Source organism: Garra rufa, chromosome 22 (assembly GCF_049309525.1).
Source record: "Garra rufa chromosome 22, GarRuf1.0, whole genome shotgun sequence".
NCBI classification, from domain to species: domain Eukaryota; kingdom Metazoa; phylum Chordata; class Actinopteri; order Cypriniformes; family Cyprinidae; genus Garra; species Garra rufa.
Window position 1 is genome coordinate 31,933,463 of NC_133382.1, and position 19,435 is coordinate 31,952,897.

A 19,435-nucleotide genomic window follows, 5' to 3' on the forward strand; every position below is an offset into this window, starting at 1 on the left:
GTTGACTGAACAGCCAGGTAACAAAATATTTTAAGTTGACTCAACAAATTGTTTATGAACAGCAAATCAGCATATTAGAATGATTTCTGAAAGGTCATGTGACACTGAAGACTGGCGTAATGATGATAAAAACTTTGAAATCACATAAATAACATTTCAAAATATATTCAAATAGAAAGCAGTTATTTTAAATAGTAAAAATATTTCACATTTTTACTGTTTTTGCTGTACTTTGGATCAAATAAATGCAGGCTTGTTGAGCAGAAGAGACTTCCTTAAAAAATATAAAAAATCGTATTGTTCAAAAATTTTGACTGGTTGTGTATTATATAATTTTATATATTTTAAATATAATTTGTATCATTCTTTTCTTGTTTTAAGCATAAGGCTACAAATTCTATATATATAACTATAAAATAGAATTATATAATAGTATTTTCTGTCTTGTTTTAAACATAAATCTATCTTTCATAAATCTTTATTTATTATTTTTTTATTTTATTTTATTTTATTTTTGCACAGAGAGAATGTTGCTTCATGTTAAAAGGAAAATAACTTTAATATACAAGGTTTTTTAAGGATAACGTGGTTTGGGGCTAAAGTGTTTACTTTTATATTTACAAAACTCCTGGAACAAGTTCCCCCTGACAGAGAAATCTATATATAACTGATATTTCAGTGGTCAGAAGATTCCTCCAGGATGCTGTGCGGCCTTTTCTCCCCTTATTTTCCACTATGGGGAATCAGATGGGTGCTAATTTGTCAGGCCGTGAAGATGAAAGTGAGGATGGTATTAGCCTGGGCATCAAGGGATTGGAATGCAAGCTATTTAGCATGGGAGTCAGACAATCCCCAGGGCCTCCCATCACCACAGCACAACCGCTAAATAAATAGAGAAGTAATTAACAGAGTAGTGAGAGAACAGACCGTTTCATTACTGCACCTTCTTCTGATAGCGAGACAGAAACAGTTCGCTAGACAAAGCCACTGAGATGTATTGACAAAAGAATATGGGAAAATCTCAGAGGACAAACTCACAATAGTCATTTGATTGGCACCTCATTAAGATGGATTATTATAGGCTTTGAGCAAAGCAAAGAAAAAGTGTTTAATTTTCTTTGTGGAAAGTTGACAAAACTACACAGATGTGTTATACCGGTGTGCAAATCACACACACTTTTAGCACATATACTTTTTGAACAGAGGGCCTATTTTCTCTTAAGCAATCATTGAATACAACTGAAATTGTATTGAATGAAACAAGTTGTGATCATCTTTTATTCAATATTGTGACGTATATATATCTCAGAGTCAAATGGCTTCTGGAACTAAAATAAGATAAAGAAAAAAATAGCTGAGAATTGACTGACCAACAGGTCATCCAAGATGTATAAGAGTTTGTTTCTTTATTGGAACAGATTTTTTTAAATATAGCGTTACATCACTTGCTCACCAGAGGATTCTCTGCAGTGAATGGGTGCCGTCAGAACTAGTGTCAAAACAGCTGATGCCAACATCACAATATTCCACATCTCAACTCCGATCCATCATTTAACATCACTTTAAGTGAAAAACTATGTGCATGTAATAAAGATATTCAAATATTGTGGCGTTTTAACTTTAAACTATCACTTATGGTCAAAATACCATAACCTATAATAATGCTTCATATGGAAAATAAATAAAAAAGACATCAAAATCCACCAACGTATTTGTTTAGAACTGCACTGGATTGGGTTTTCGCATCTACAGTTGAGGTCAAAAGTTTACATACACCTTGTAGAATCTGCAAAATGTTAATTATTTTACCAAAATAAGAGGGATCATACAAAATGCATGTTATATTTCATTTAGTACTGACCTAAATAAGATATTTCACATAAAAGATTTGTTTATATGGTCCACAAGAAAAAATAATAGTTGAATCTATAAAAATGACCCTGTTCAAAAGTTTACACCCCCTTGATTCTCAATACTGTGTTGTTACCTGAATGATCCACAGCTGTTTTTTCTGTTTAGTGATAGTTGTTCATGAGTCCCTTGTTTGTCCTGAACAGTTAAACTGCCCGCTGTTCTTCAGACAAATCCTTCAGGTCCCACAAATTAACTGTTCAGGACAAACAAGGGACTCATGAACAAAACTTTTGAACAGGGTCGTTTTTATAAATTCAACTATTTCTCTTTTGGAGTATTTAAACGTCTTTTATGTGAAATATCTTATTCAAGTCAGTACTAAATAAAAAATAACATGCAATTTGTATGATCCCTCTTATTTTGGTAAATTAATTAACTTTTTGGAGATTCTGCAAGGTGTATGTAACCTTTTGACCTCAACAGTATATGGTCCTTGATCTGTGCATATTTCTCTCCTGATTCAGACAGAAAAATCTGTTCTAATGAAGAAACAAACTCATTTACATCTTAGATGGCCTAAAATCTACAGCAAAGTTTCATTCCTGGGTGAACTGTTCCTTTAAGAGCACTGTAAGCTGACAAGGAAACCATTTGAAAGCTTTATTTTGGTTATAAGACAAATGGCATTGTTGTTAAACCGACACAGGGATCCTCTGCACCTGTTTAGCATTCATGAGTAGACAGGTTGGCAGCTTGTGACATGGCGATGAGAGTGTGTGTCCCAGTTGTGTGATTATGTTAAGCAATGTTTGTTCGCCGATTGTTTGTGAAGTACTGGATATATTTGCATGTTTGCATGAGTGTTTGGCGTGAATATATGCTCATCTAACAATTATGCCATTGTACATAAGCATTCAGTTTGTGTGTGTACGAAATATAAGAATGCTTTATATCTGGCGAATGATGCATGTGCCACTGGGCCTTTGTGTACTAACAAAGGTTGGTTTGTAGTCAGTACTCAGCAATCCATTGAGTGTATATATCAGTGTAAAACAGAATGAACACGCTTTATGATATTTGTTATGATGAATGTCTAGAGACTACTAAATGTCTCTCCCACGTCATAGCATACATACCAAAACCAAGAAGGAGTTAAACAAGCAACTGTATCTGCTTTTGCCTTGTGCATGCATGCGGTTCTGTCAACAAGCCAAACAAGCTTTACATTCAGCATGAGGCCAGGGTCAGTTAAAAGGTCAAAGTTCAGCTCATGCTCAGGCATCATTTCTGCGTCTTCTGACATTCCATTATAGTCTATTTTTTTTAAAGTGTCTTAGTCTTATGTTTACCAAGGCTGTATTTATTTGATCAAAAATACAGTAAAAACACTAATATGCGACCCTGGACCACAAAATCCATGAGTAGCATGGGTACATTTGTAGCAATAGCCAAAAATACACTGTATGGGTCAAAATTATCGATTTTTCTTTTATGCCATTGCCAAAAATCATTAGGATATTAAGTAAAGATCATGTTCCATAAGGATATTTTGTAAAATTCCTACCATAAATATATCAAAACTTATTTTTTTATTATTAATATGCATTGCTATTTAGACAACTTCAAAGGTGATTTTCTCAATATTTCGATTTTTTTTGCACCCTCAGATTCCAGATTTTCAAATAGTTGTATCTCGACTAAATATTGTCCTATCCTAACAAACCATACATCAATGGAAAGCTGTATTCATGTATAAATCATAAATTTCATAAAACTGACCCTTATGACTGGTTTTGTGGTCCAGGGTCAAATATCGTGAGATATTATTAAATTTTAAAATAACTTCATATATTTTAAAATATAATTCATTCATGTGATGGCAAAGCTGAATTTTCAGCAGTTATTACTTTTAATCAATTAAATCCAATCATTTCTGAATGGTAGTTTATTTATATAAACTATATATATATAATTAGTTAAAAATGTGCATTATAGAAAACTATAAGCTTCTAGGTGATTGTGATTAGTCACACTGGCAAAAATGTATGTGTAAATTTACACTGTATGTGATAAGAATTCTGTTAGTTGCTGCCCACATGAATAACACTGAATTTTTATCTCTTTATACTTATTTAGACCGTGCGTCTCGTTTCAGACTGTGTCAAGCACATACAATCTCTTAAATATGTATTTGATTCAAATTATTTCCTGTTTCATGTTTTCTCTACAAGACTTTTCATATCATCAAAATCCTTTCTGCATCACTGCAGTTCATATGGCCAGGCATTTCAACAGATATTCTTAAGGCCACCTCCAGTGAGGAAGACCACCGTAGCTGTGGATTCAGCTGCCCATCACCTGTCACTCAAAAAAAAAAACAGCTGGAGGTTCTAACTACTGGGAGGCCATGGTGTGCCCAATTTGTTGCTCCATTTGAAGAATATTTAGGAATTTTAGTCGGCTAGAGATAAACACCACAAACACTGCCACCACCATCACAAACAAGACCTTCAAAAAATGATGGCAGTGACCTCTAGACTGGGGTTCACACCTGTGGCTCCCATAAATTGAGAGGATGAATTCTTTCCTCAACCACATCTACTGAAACATTATGAATTTGAACAACACCACAAATGTTGTTTACTCTGTTCATTTTGAGGAAAAATATGCAGAAAAATTTGACATAAAATTAAGAATGATTAAATGTGTTACACAGAGTATTAGACTTTAATTGTAAGATGAAATCATAATAAAAGCTAAGTTTTTTGTATTTAACAACAATAATATTTAGTTTATAATTTACTTGCAAGCGGTAAGGGATGGAATTTTGGAGAAAACTGATATTTGGAGGAATATCAAGTGAATAGAACAGAACAGCTTTTTTTAGATTTGTATAGATTTTTTAAATCAATTTAAAGGGATAGTTCACCCAAAACTGAAAATTACCCCATGATTTACTCACTCTCAAGCCATCTCAGCTGTATATGACTTTCTTCTTTCAGACGAATGCAATCAGAGTTATATTAAAGAATTCCACGGTACTTCCAAGCTTTATAATGGAAGTGAATGGGTGTTGAGATTCAATAGTCCAACAGAAGTCCAATAAAGTGCATCCATCCATCATAAAAATACTCCACACAGCTCCAGGGGGTTAATAAAGGCCTTCTGAAGTGAATTGATCTGTTTTTGTAAGAAAAATATGCGTTCCAGCATTTATACCTTCAAATTGTTTGACATTTCTCTTTAAAAATCCTTGTTTTGTGCTTCTAAATCATAACTGATGTTTTGTTTTGCTCTCTCCTCTGCGCTTCCATGTTAGTCACTTCTTACCAGAGCTTATCAAATTTACAAAGTTTTAAATTGAGATATTTTTCTTACAAAAATGCATTGCCTCACTTCAGAATGCTTTGATTTACCCCCTGGAGTTGTGTGGAGCACTTTTAATGATGGATGGATGCACTTTATTGGACTTCAAAATCTCAACACCCATTCTTGGAATGCTTGGAAGTGCCTGGAATTTATATATATATTTATATATATATATATATATATATATACATAATTTATAATATATATAATTAAATTAAAAATATATATAATTAAATTGTCATTTTTGGGTGAACTTTCCCTTTAATACATGCTTCAAATAAATAAATAAAAAATTATTAATTTCTTTACCGTTCTTACTGGCCATATATGTACTATGAAAATCTTAAAAGCTTACTGTTGCAAAGATTCCATATGAGCCTTATCATCCTCATTAGTTGAAAGAATTGCATCAGAAATGACATGTAATTTTCTGAAACATCACATAACCCGGTTATTTTTGTTTTTCCTCATGCACGAATTACGAAACTATTATCTTCTGATGCCAAGAGTGCATCAGTGTTTTAACAACACAGAATAATACAGTGCCACCAAACTCGTTCCTCTCCCTGGGTTATATAGCACCCTCCACAACAGCTATTTTAGCTCCATTCCTCCCCCTCATCGCCCCTTTTCATTCTCTCTCTGGTTGTGTTCTTTCTGCACAAAATCATTGGTATTCACTAATAAAGACCTCAGAGACATAATGCAGGAGACATAGCCCCGTTACAGAAATAGATTTATTGCTAATCCATTATGCATAGTGGGTAATGTAACATATCTGATGCGCTGGCTCACAGCGGGAGGAGAAAGAAGCTTTAAGTGCGTCGAACATTAGGCTGGAAAACTGGAGAGCGGAGGAAGCCACAGGCATCACAACATGCCACCCTGCAAGTAGATGGGCAGTCCTGGCCTCCAACCACACTTCCATTGCTGCCACTTCATTTCTTTTGCTTTTCCTCTCAATAAAAAGGGAAAGTTGGCTCAAAGCAAAAATGTCCTGAGGTGACTCTCGAAACCACATGTAGCCACTAAATGCTAATAGGGAAGGAATGATGCCAGACAGTATGGAAATGGACATACTGGTGTGAGACTGTGGGGATGATGCGATTCAGTTTTAAAAAATACTCACATCATTCTACATTTGTGTGTCTTTGGTTTTTTCCTTATTTATTTAAAAAGGGACAATGTATAGTAATCTACATTCAAATAAATGAGTTAGCCGAATGGCTAAATTTCATCTCAGCAGTCTTTTGTTTGATGTTATTAGGCAGAAAACAGTCCTAAACATACAATATAGATATACAATAGATTGTTAAATATAATTAAGCACAATACTAAGATGTGAATGAAGTGTAATATACAGTTGAGGTCATAAGTTTACATACACCTTGTAGAATCTGCAAAATGTTATTTATTTTATCAAAATAGGATGGATCATACAAATTAATTTTATTTTTTATTTAGTTCTGACCTGAATAAGATATTTCACATAAAAGACATTTACATATAGTCCACAAGATAAAATAATAGCTGAATTTATAAAAATGACCCCATTCAAAAGTTTACACATACACTTAATTCTTAATGCTGTTTTGGTAACTGAATGATCCACAGCTGTTTTTTTTGATTTAGTGATAGTTGTTCATGAGTCCCTTTTTTGTCCTGAACAGTTAAACTGCCTGCTGTCAGACAAATCCTTCAGGTCCCACAGATTCTTTGGTTTTTCAGCATTTTTGTGTATTTGAACCCTTTCCAACAATGACTGTATGATTTTGAGATCCATCTTTTCATACTGAGGACAACTGAGGGACATATATGCAGCTATTACAGAAGGTTCAAACCCTCACTGATGCTTCAGAAGGAAACACGATGCATAAAGAGCCAGGAGTGTAAACTTTTGAAGAGAATAAACGTGTACCTTTTTCTTATTTTGCCTAAATATCATAGAATTATCATTTAATACTGCCCTTCAGAAGTTACAGAAGATGCTTACATGTTTCCCAGAATAAAGAATAAGTTAAATTTACCTTGATCTTCAAATTAAAAAAGTTTTAACTTAACTTAATGCATTGGGTTTCCTTCTGGAGCATCAGTGAGCGTTTGAACCTTCTTAGTTGTCCTCAGTGTGAAAAGATGGATCTCAAAATCATACAGTTATTGTTTGAAAGGGTTCAAATACACAAAAATGCTGAAAATCAAAGAATTTGTGGGACCTGAAGGATTTGTCTGAAGAACAGCGGGCAGTTTCACTGTTCAGGACAAACAAGGGACTCATGAACAACTATCACTAAACAAAAAAACACAGCTGTGGATCATTCAGGTAACAACACAGTATTAAGAATCAATGAGGTCATTTTTATAAATTCAACTATTATTTTCTCTTGTGGACTTTATGTAAATGTATTTTATGTGAAATTTGAATGATCCCTCTTATTTTGGCAAAATAATTAACATTTACCAGATTCTTTAAGGTGTATATAATCTTTTGACCTCAACTGTAAACAGTCTCAATTATAAGAAAAGGCACAACCTAAGCTTTGTGTGGATCTGTAATATTGGAAAATCTGGATTCTGGAGTTGTTCTTAGGTTATACAACTTACATTCCAGGCTCTCTGGAAAACTCGATTCTGGTTGGTCAATTGCAAAATTCAGCAGTCAGATATTTCCTAATAGTGCAACAGCTGCATTCCAGGAATTTAAATTCCATTCATTTTCTCCATAGAGAAACTGATTTTTAAATATGACTTGTAAACCCTACAGGAAAAGTTCATCCAAAAATGAAAATTCTGTCATTAATTACTTACCCTCATGTCATTCCAAACTAGTGGTGCAACGGATCACAAAACTCACGGTTCGGATCATATCACGGATTTGGAGTCACGGATCGGATCATTTTTCGGATCAGCAAAAAACAATTTTTTTTTAATAATTACTGAATGCTAACTTTAAGTACTTCTAATCCACAGCAAAAACTACTAGCTGAACTAATAAAGTCAATTACAAAAATGACAAGTGTAGATGAATACAACATAAAGGTACTAATAAAATCAATAACACTAGTATTCAGGTGCAGAAATGTAATATTTAATTGTAAAATAACTAGTGCTTCTCACTGCAGGTATAAATAGGACGCTGTCTCTTTAAGGCCTAATGCACGTCTCTAATACTGGCACGCATCTTTCTCAGCTGTTTCGGTTTACTAAAGACATTACCGACTGTGTTTACCAGAATACCAAAACGGGTATTAAACATAACTTTGTTTGTATGTTAAGAGAAGTTTTAAAGAGGAATCAATATGTGAATCACGCAGTTTGAATCGCGCGTCTCTCTCTGTCTCTCTCTCTCTCTGTGCGCGTGCTCGCTTCAGGTATGTGCGGCAACGGGGAAAAAAGAAGAAGAAAGAAACAGCGCGCGTGTTCTCTTTTGCTGCAGCAGTTTAAGTAGTTTGAATGGTTAAATTGGCAAGACAAAACATATGCAAATTATACACTTTTACTCTATGAAGGTTCAATTTAACAGTTAATCCGCGAACCACATGCGTACCGAACCGTGGGGTCCGGTCCGTACGGATCACGGATCATCTGCGATCCGTTGCACCACTATTCCAAACCCTTAAATCCTTTGTTCATCTTCCGAACACAAATTAAGATATTTTGTATGAAATTCGAGACCTTTCTGACTCTGCATAGACGGCAACACAACTACCTTGTTCAAGGCCCAAAAAAGGTAGTAAGAACATCTTAAAAATAGTTCATGTTACATCTGTGGTTCAAACATAATGCTATAAAACTTCTAGAATCGCATACATGTTTTGTTGCTGACACAGAAGCCAAGAACGTGTTAGTTGCGTTGCTGTCTATGCAGGGTCAGAAAGCTCTCGGATTTCATCAAAAATATCTTAATTTGTTTTCTGAAGATGAACAAAGGTCTTACAGGTTTGGAACACCATGAGCATAAGTAATCAATGACAGAATTTTCATTTTTAGCTGAACTATCACTTTAAGTATACCATGTTGGGATCCCAAATACTCTGTTAGTGTTTATTTTGCAATAGTGACTAGCTAACTGTAAAGTATCCCTTTTTTATTTCTCTCATTGTTCCAGTTTGTATATTTTACTCACTATGACTAATCTGTTTGATCAGGCAAAAAGTTAGCTTTTTTCTTTTTTTAAGTTTTAGTGAGCAAAGGAAATGCGAAACATGAAAATGGCGTTTAGATGCTTTTAGGCAACTGAAACCTCAATGACTCATGTTGTGTTGACTGCAGTGGCTCATTTACATTAACTTTACAAGAGGGGACATCCACTAAAGTGTTGCCAGCATCATAACAATTACAGCTGATTTATGGACAACAGAGGGAGATCAATATGTTCTAGTTGACACCTTGGGCACCGGGCCGGGAGGGCGTTTGCGTGCTATAGATAGTTCTTTGTAAAGCCCTTCACATCACCACCTTACCTCCGCTGCATGTCGCACATGCCCCAAGGTCCTGGTGCCCTTGTCACAAATCCAAATGAGAGACAGATGGCTGTTAATGGGGGGAGGGTGTGACAGCTATGGCCGACCAAGATATGTGTCAGAGACAGGCATGATTACAGGAATCTTTCCACTGGTTGATCCAAGCAGATATAACACTGATTCAGGGAGAGAGTCACTGGGCCGAAAGAGTCCGGAGAGCATATCTTCCACATCAATGACCGATACATGATCAACGGATGTGATTAGGTCAAACATCTATTCCAGAGCCTGGAAGGACAGAGTTTGAAATACAGAAAGTCTGTGCTTCATTGTTTTTAGAAGCTAAACTGAGGAGTGACTTTATAAATTGCGCTAGCAGCCTATGTGATGACATCACCACAGCTGCCTACGCATTGATCTGTCGGTTCAAATCATCCGTCAGACTGTACCAGATGAACAACATCTGAAAATCATATAACTGCAACAGAAAATACTGATGAAATATTTTGAAAGAGTTGTGATTTAGAATAAGATCTAAAAGCAGGTCTTAAAGGGATAGTTCACTCAAAAAAAAAAAATCAAGAACATTCTATCATCATTTATTCAGCCTCATGTTTTCCCAAACCTGTATTTATCCTGCTAATGACAGTACACTTCATATATTCAGATCTTCTACTTTTGTAGTCTGTGATGTTGATAAATAATCTAAAACCCCACCAACTGTGACTGTGAGGTGTGTTAACTGAATAATTTCATGCGCATAGAGTAATAAGATGGTGTCAAAAGTTTAGTTCTGAAGGACTCATATGCAACTATTGCATAAGGTTCAAACCCTCACTGATGCTTCAGAAGAAAACACGATGCATTAAGAGCCAGGGGTGTAAAAATTTGAACAAAATAAAGATGTGTACATTTTTCCTATTTTGCCTAAATATTATAGTTTTGCATTTAGTACTGCCCTTCAGAAGCTACAGAAGATACTTACATGTTTCCCAGATGACAAAACAAGTTAAATTTACCATGATCCTCAAATTCAAAAAGTTTTCACCCCCGGCTCTTCATGCATTATGTTTCCTTCTGGAGCATCAGTCCCTCAGTTGTTCTCAGTTGTGAAAAGATGGATCTCAAAATCATACAATCATTGTTTAAAAGGGTTTAAATAGAACTAAAATGCTGAAAAACAAAGAATTTGTGGGACCTGAAGAATTTTTCTGAAGAACAGTGGGCAGCTTCACTGTTTAGGATAAACAAGGGACTCATGAACAACTATCACTAAACAAAAAAAAAAAAAAAAAAACACAGCTGTGGATAATTCAGGTAACAACAGTATTAAGAATGAAGTGTATGTAAACTTTTGAACAGGGTCATTTTTATAAAATCAAGTATTTTCTCTTGTGAACTATAAACATATTTTATGTGAAACATCTTATTCAGGTCAGTACTAAATAAAAAATAACATGCATTTTGTATAAATAACATTCTACTTTTGTAATCTGTGATGTTGATAAAGAATCTAAAACACCAACTGTTACTGTAAGGCATGTTAACTGAATAATTTCATGCGCAAAGAGTGATAAGATGGTGTCAAAAGTTTAGTTCTGCAACTAAAAGAGAGAGACTTTGAGGGACTCGAGCGAAATTTCACAGTGTGAAGCAACTGAGTCTCAAGAGTTATAAAACAGACTTGGAGGTTTGAAACGGATCCAGTTCAGACTGTTTCCTCCAGCGACCTACATTAAAAGCAAACATAGAAAGAAAATAAAAGCCATATTTTATAGCTTCATTTGAAACAGTTGTCATCTCTGTTGGCCTGCATAGTAAGTTAAAAACGGCATTTACTACAAAAACAACTGTTTGTTTTTGCCACAGCGCACATTAGGGAATCGTGTGAGACATGACTGTAAAGTAAAAAACAAATTTAGCTTCTTAGAGACCATCATTTTTTTCTTTCAGCACTTACAGAACTATCGAGTGTATTCTCAAAAGCCAAATAAAAGCAAATGTGTCATTTAATAGGATAAGGATCACATTGCGTTCACTCTATAGAAGGAAATGCGCTGTGTTTATCTTTACGCTCCTGAAATTGTCTTCAAAGTTGTCCAGTTTAGGAACAAAAGAAACTGGATCAAGAGGCTGTGCTCAGTGCATTCTTGGCAAATGCTGTTTTCTCTCTCTCAGGAATGGGGTGTTGCACATTACACACACATGTTGAAGGAAATATCTCTGGGTTCCACTACGTCACGGCCATCTGCCGAAGTCAGATTCTCTCTGGTCTGATCTCACTCAGTTTACATTTAATGTCAGCGCACAAAACAACAGAGTATGAAGACTGCAGCACAGCCCAAGGCATAACAGGGTCAGTTTCACCACATCATAAAATGCTGGGTGGGGACATACTATATATGTTTATGATTGCTTCAACCGTACTTTCTAATGAAAAACACATGGTACGGCATACTATAATACTGCTACATCTCTGCAAAATCAAGAGAAACAAGAGTAGACAACCCCTAAGTAGTCAAATCAATCATAAACAGCACATTATAAATAGCGACTCGTAAAATACTGTCTCGAGATATATAAGTGCAGACATCTGATATACTGATATTACATTTGGACCAGACACTTAAAGAGGAAGTGCTCACACAAGTGGGAGGAAATGGAGGGACTGGGAACTGCGTGTAGATAATGAATAAGACATGATGGAACTCATGGGATTTCAAAGACTGATGGTCCATCTGAGTTTGCTTTACTTCTGAGAGCGAGTTTTATTGAAAGATTTAAGACCGCTCTTCGCCTCTGTGACACGCATTCCCTGAGGTCATTAATGTCTGATCTGCTGTGACTAAGAGTTCTTGAAGAGCCACGAGTGTGGTTTTATTAGAAAGTATTATCTAGAATGGTTGGCATTTGTTTTGAAGACCGGTTTGGGAGTTCATCATGTGCGCAGCTCCGTAATCGGAAACCGCAACAAGTAAACAGACAATCGAAAAGAGATTTTGTGACAGATTCAACCTCATTTTTAACCTTTGGTTTCTACGCACTAACATTCAGTTTGGTGTTATACGTTTCTTTACTTTTATTCAGCAAGTATGCTTTAAACTATTCAAAAATGACAGTAAAGCCTTACTGTATACATTGTTACAATAATTCTATTTCAAATAAATGCTCTTTTGAAATTTCTATTCATTAAAGAATGCTATGAATACACTACCAGTCAAAAGTTTTTGAACAGTAAGATTTTTAATGTTTTTTAGTCTCTTCTGCCTATCAAGCCTGCATTTATTTGATTCAAAATACAGCAAAAGCAGTAATATTGTGAAATATTTTTTACTATTTAAAACAACTGCTTTCTATTTGAATATATTTTAAAATGTAATTTATTCCTGTGATTAAAACTACATTTTCAGCATCATTACTCCAGTCTTCAGTGTGACATGATCCTTAAGAAATCATTCTAATATGCTGAATTGCTGTTCAAGAAACTTATTATTTTTATCAATTTTTAAAACAGAGTACATTTTTTTTCAGGATTCTTTGGTGAAATGGAAAATTTTCTTTGGAAATTATAGAAATTAATACTTTTATTTGGCAAGGAGACTTTAAATTGATCAAAAGGGATGATAAAGACAATTATAATGTTACAAAAGATAAATGCTGTTCTTCTGAACTTTCTATTCATCAAAGAAACCTGAAAAAATTCTACTCAGCTGTTTTCAACATAATAATAATTAATTCAGAATATTAGAATGATTTCTGAAGGATAATGTGACTGGAGTAATGGTGCTGGAATAAAATTCAGCTTTGAAATCACAGGAATACGTTATATTTTCAAAATATATGCAAATAGAAAACAGTTATTTTAAATAGTAAAAATATTTCAACATTAAAAATCTTACTGTTCAAAAACTTTCGACTGGTAGTGTGTGTATCACTGTTTTCATAAAAATACGAAGCAAAAACATTTGTTTTCAACTTAAAAATAAGAAACGTCAGCATCTTAAAAAGCTTTCTGAAGCATCATGTGACACTGAAGACTGGGAAATGGCTGCTAAAAAATCAGCAGAGGAATCAATTCACTTTTTAAATATTTTAAAACATGGAATATATTTTTAAATTGTAATATCATTTCACAATATTGCTGTTTTCTATGTTTTCTATGTTTGATCATAAAAATTCTGCTTTGGTGAGAAGAGACTTCAAAAATGCATTTTAAAAAATCATACTGACCCCAAACTATCAACCACCAACACTAACTGGGTAACTAATTATAATATAATATAATATAGAATGATTATCAAAGATTACTATGGGTCTATGGGTCACCTGAAACAAGCCTTTTTTAAAGAGGTCTGCAATACCTGGAGAAAGTGTTTTAGTTTAGTACTGTTACACTGACAAGTTACTAACCAGATAAATGCATTATAAATAAATATATTAATAAATAATCTGACAAAAACTTCAAATTTTGCTGTTTTCCAGCATACTTTAATAACTATTTATCCTGAATGAATTACGGCTGGCCTGCCCACAGACTCAATCAATATTACTCTTTGAAAACACTACTAACAGGTTATCAAACATTTTGTGTGTTTGACAATTTAGGAAAAGAAACCAAGCCTTATACTGGTCAAAAACAACCGAACCCCACAGCAAGGTTAAACAAAGAATTGCATTTTCATTTCATCGTGGGGGCTTAGTTGTCAGCAACTCAGATGTAATGGCCAACCTTTAGAAAGACATGAGTCATAGAACTCAGAATCTTCCAAAGAGCAAATGTCACAGCCCACAGTAATTCAGACTTGGCTCATTTATGCAACACAGTGTTCTGTCAGTCCGTTATACCAAGAACCTCTCGTTCCAGAGCTTGTTACTGGATACCTCGAACGCTTACACAGTTCGCACAAGCAGACTTCCTTATTGTGAAGTTCCCGTTTATATGAAAACTGTGACCGTAATTGTGATCTGCCTTGAAACCGGAGTTGTATGTGCCAACAACTGTTGCATGATTGCTAGTATTTTGATCATTTTCAGAAGCATTCCTTTCAAGCACACTGTGTTCAGATGGAATATGCCCAATTTTGTAAGCAACATCTGTGCTAGAACATGAAAAGACATTGGAAAAAGGTTAAATGGGGCTTGATTTAATAAGCCGGTTCATTTTTAATCCCAGCTTTCTTTTTATGGTAATCCAATGCATGCCAAAGCAGTTTCGAATTCTTTGGCATTGACATGCAAATGCTGCGCTAACATATATGTGCCCATGTTTTTACATGAGTGTGTCAATCCACTGGCCTGCCTTTGTCCAGTCTAACTCAATGTGTCTCATTGAGTCCAAATGTGTACTTCTATTGTGGCCTCTAAGACAAATATGTAGCATCGTGAATGCTCGTCCAGGCCGCCCTACACCCCCAGTCCAGGCACATAGCACTGGTTCACAAACAATCAAGTGTCCATTGACCAGCCAAGGACAACAGTGGTCTTATGTGCTCGATGGGCGTTTGGACGTACAAGGAGGGTTAGTGTGGTGACATGGTTTGTCATCGCCAGCTGGTATGGTGGGCATGTGAGGGCGAAGACGACCCATTGTTCTCGCACCACCAGAACAATTGCACGTTTCAGAGGGCCACACTGTCTTTGAGGGACAAGCGCCCCCCTGATTGCAACGAGGGGCCGACTGCATGTGATACAGGAGTACTGGCTACAATGCGGTTTGCTGTCATCATTTAATGTTGGTTATTTACCAACTGTATATTTATATTACAAATATTGGAAACACTGAAGATTCCCAGTGGGCACTAAACATCATTGAGATTTGGTTAAATTTCAGTTGTGACATTGGGTGACCAAAATTCAATGTCAATTCAACGTTTATTGTTAATGTTACTTTGATGTCCAATACCGACATCAGCCATTTTTTGTTGTTTTTAAGTTATATTGACAATCAGTATCTGCTGTGTTTATGTTTAAGGAATTTAATAAAATGTATGTTTTTAGTTGCATTTAGCATTATATAAATCTACCACTTTTTCGAGAGAAATTTATCATTTTAATTAGCAAGGACACATCAAATTGATTAAAAGGGAAAGTAAATCAGGGTCGGAAATTAAAGGAGTAGTTCACTTTCAGAACAAAAATCTCTTTCTTTCTCCAGTCGTAAAGAAATTATGTTTTTGAGCAAAACATTTCAGGATTTTTCTGCATATAATGGACTTCTATGGTGCCCCTGAGTTTGAACTTCCAAAATGCAGCTTAAAAGGGCTCTAAATGCCAAGGAAGAAGGGTCTTATCTAGCGAAATGATCAGTTATTTTCTAAAAACATTTACAATTTATATACTTTTTAATCTCCACACAGAGTACACACAGAGCTAGAAAAGACAAGCATTTGAGGTTAAAAAGTATATAAATTGTAATTTTCTTTAGAAAATAACCAATCGTTTTGCTAGATAAGACCCTGCATTTTGGAAGTTCAAACTCGGGGGCATCATAGAAGTCCATTATATGGAGAGAAATCCTGAAATGTTTTCCTCAAAAAACATAATTTCCTCACGACTGAAGAAAGAAAGACATGAACATGTTGGATGACAAGGGGGTGAGTACAATATCTGTAAATTTTTGTTCTGAAAGTTAACTACTTCTTCAAGGAGGGCTTGTGGCAAAAAAAAAAAACATGTCACCAAAATGAGCAAAAATGCCTCATAAATTCAAGACAAATTAAACAACTAAACAATGTATTACGGCTGTCACGGCTAAAACGATATTTAAAAAGAAATAAACAGTGTCAATTTGTGGGATTACATTTTGATTTGCTCACGCTAGATCAGATTGCTTTTACCTGCTCTTTTGTGCAGCGTTAAACCTTATCAACCAATCAAACGTGTTTCTGTTGAATTTAGGAATGCATCGGCCAATCAGACGCGCTTAGATTAGTCAGCGCTGGAAAAGCGTCAATCAGACGTGCTTAGATTTGTCAGTGCTTAAAAATTGTGCACGCTTTTGAATTCCTTCATTATAAACAACACAGTGTAGATACGATGTAAATAAAAGATTGATTTTGTAGCTTTTGTAGCTAGACTAGACTAACATCATGGACTGACATGTTTGGCTGTGAAGCCAGAATGTGACGTGCCCAAAACAAAACAAAAACTTCTTATATTGTTTTCGATATCGATATTAATAATCATTAAACAGCAATAATCTACAATAATGATTTTTGTTATAATATTGCAGGCCTTTGAGCTCCTGTTTTTTTTACATGTATAATTTAGATACAATTTTAAATAGTCTATTGTTATTGTCAACCGTTTTAAATATTTATTAAAGTAATTGGGTAAATTTAAGTATTTGATATTAAAGACAACATATTATGGTTTTAATAATAATGAGGTGTTTATAAAAATTGCCTTTACAAATGTAAAAAAAGAAAAAGAAAAAAAAAGAAAGGAATTCATGTTCAGTGGGCAAATATTGCCCCTCAATGGAACTTGATATTACTTGAAGAGTCTTGAATATAGTTTCCACAAAGATATTAAGCAGCACAACTTTTTAACATGGATAGTAAATATTTCTTAAACAACAAACCACAATTTTACAATGATTTCTGAAGGATCACGTGACACTGAAGACTAATGGCTAAAAACTCCATAAATAATTTACATTTAAAATATTTCAATAAAAATAGAAAACAGTTGTTTTAAACTGTAATAATATTTCACAATATTACTGTTTTCTTGTTTTTTTGTTTGTTTGTTTTTTGGTCTTTTTGAGCATAAGAGACTTATTTTCTAAAACAGTTTTACCTACTTTCGAATGGTAGTGTTTCTGACATAAATTCAAAGAAATTTGTGTGCATATGAGCCTACCGTTTTGAAATACGAGAAAGCAGGAAGTGTTTTAAAAGTATTACACTTTATAAAGTATTACATACAGTCACAGTCCTTCCTCGACAACATGTGCATCATACAGGCCAGTTTGGATCAATATTTTCTATTAATGCTCTATACTCTCCAGCTCAAGGCCTTTTATTTTTATTGTCTTCAAAATACGCACACTTTTATTCCCCTTCCACATCAGCTCTCAAAACTCTCAAATGATCAAAAGGAAACTTGAGAAAATTGATTTTCAGATAATGCTGTGTTGTCGCTGCTTGAGATTTTCCTTCAGAGACGAGTGCGACAGAGCCTGTCATTGAGCTCTGTACGGTAACACACACACACAACATGCATACACAAACACATACACACACATTCACTTCTAAAACAGCATTTACCAAAGAGATATTTTACAATAATGGGGAATATGTTCCTCTATTTTTTATTGACAGTTACATTTGCCTCTTATTAAATTTCACATCACTACGCAATGGTTTTAAAAAGCGGTACTTTGCTATAAAGTTTCCAGGTTTCTTTTGCTTTTTTGCTCATCGTTTGTTCTAATTGGATTTTTTTTTTAATCTAATGGAATGGTTTGAGTATCTTTAGAATGCATTACATTGCCACTTGAAAATGCCAGAATTGTCCATGCGAAGATTGGAACTCTACAAATAAATACTAAATTTATTTGTCCTTGCACATTTCACATACAGCATAAATTAAACAAAGAAACTTACCATTATGTTACCAACAGGTATCTGAAACTGTACCTCACTAAATTAATCAACACATTCACCAATAGGGCTGTTGCTTGAATTAAATGGATAGTTTACCTAAAAATAAAAATTGTGTCATTAATTATTTGCCCTCAGATGACATGGCGAGTAATTAATGACAGAATTGCCCCTTTAATAAGGCTGTACCACCAATCTGATTGGCTAAATAATCAATAACTTTTAACTAACAAAACGAATTAATGTTTATTATAAAATAAAATGTAATAATGTTTATCAAATTTTCTATGAATCATTAGATGACTAAAGAACAGACTCCAACTTAGCCCTGTATTTAACTAAATAAATGACTCAAATATTTAGTAATTCTTACTCTGTGTGATAAATGATGATACAGATCCTATAATGTTTAACAGCCACAGTCTTCTTTCTATGTTTTACCTCCCCTGAAAAAGCTGTTGTCTTTTACCCCTTATCTAACACTTCTTTTTCTCAGCTTAATCCATTTGACACAAATAGAAATAGTTTTCTTGGCAATCTAATACGTGATATGTGTGTGGAGGAGTCAAGACTTATAGCTTGTCATTGTGAATGATTGATTGATGCTGCTATTAGAATGAGTCAATAGATGATTGTGTTTAAGAGTTTAGGTGAAGTACATTACAGTACAATTCTTTCTACTGTCATCCAGAAACGAATCCCAAACAAATCCCAAAAGCACGCTAAAAGAATGAACGTCTTGTCAAGCTTTCACTCAGGTAACCTTATGATTACCGTAATGTCTCTTTCTCTCTCACTCTGTCTGGATAGACTGATGGCAGACTGAACAATATTTGTTTTTCTCAGCCTGTCAATTCTTTCTCCCTGGCCCTAGCGAAAAACAAAGATAGCCATGAAAGTGTTAAAGGGATAGTAAACCTAAAAATTGTAATTCTGTCATGTCGTTTCAAACCCGTAAGAACCTTTATTCATCTTTGGAACGCATATTAAGATATTTTGATGAAATCTGAGAGCATTTTGACCCTGAGAGCAATGCACGTTCAAGGACCTAGAAAGGTAGTAAGGACATTGCTAAAATAGTCCATGTTTAACTGTAATGTTATGAAGCTACAAGAATACTTTTTGTGCGCAAAAGAAAACATAAAT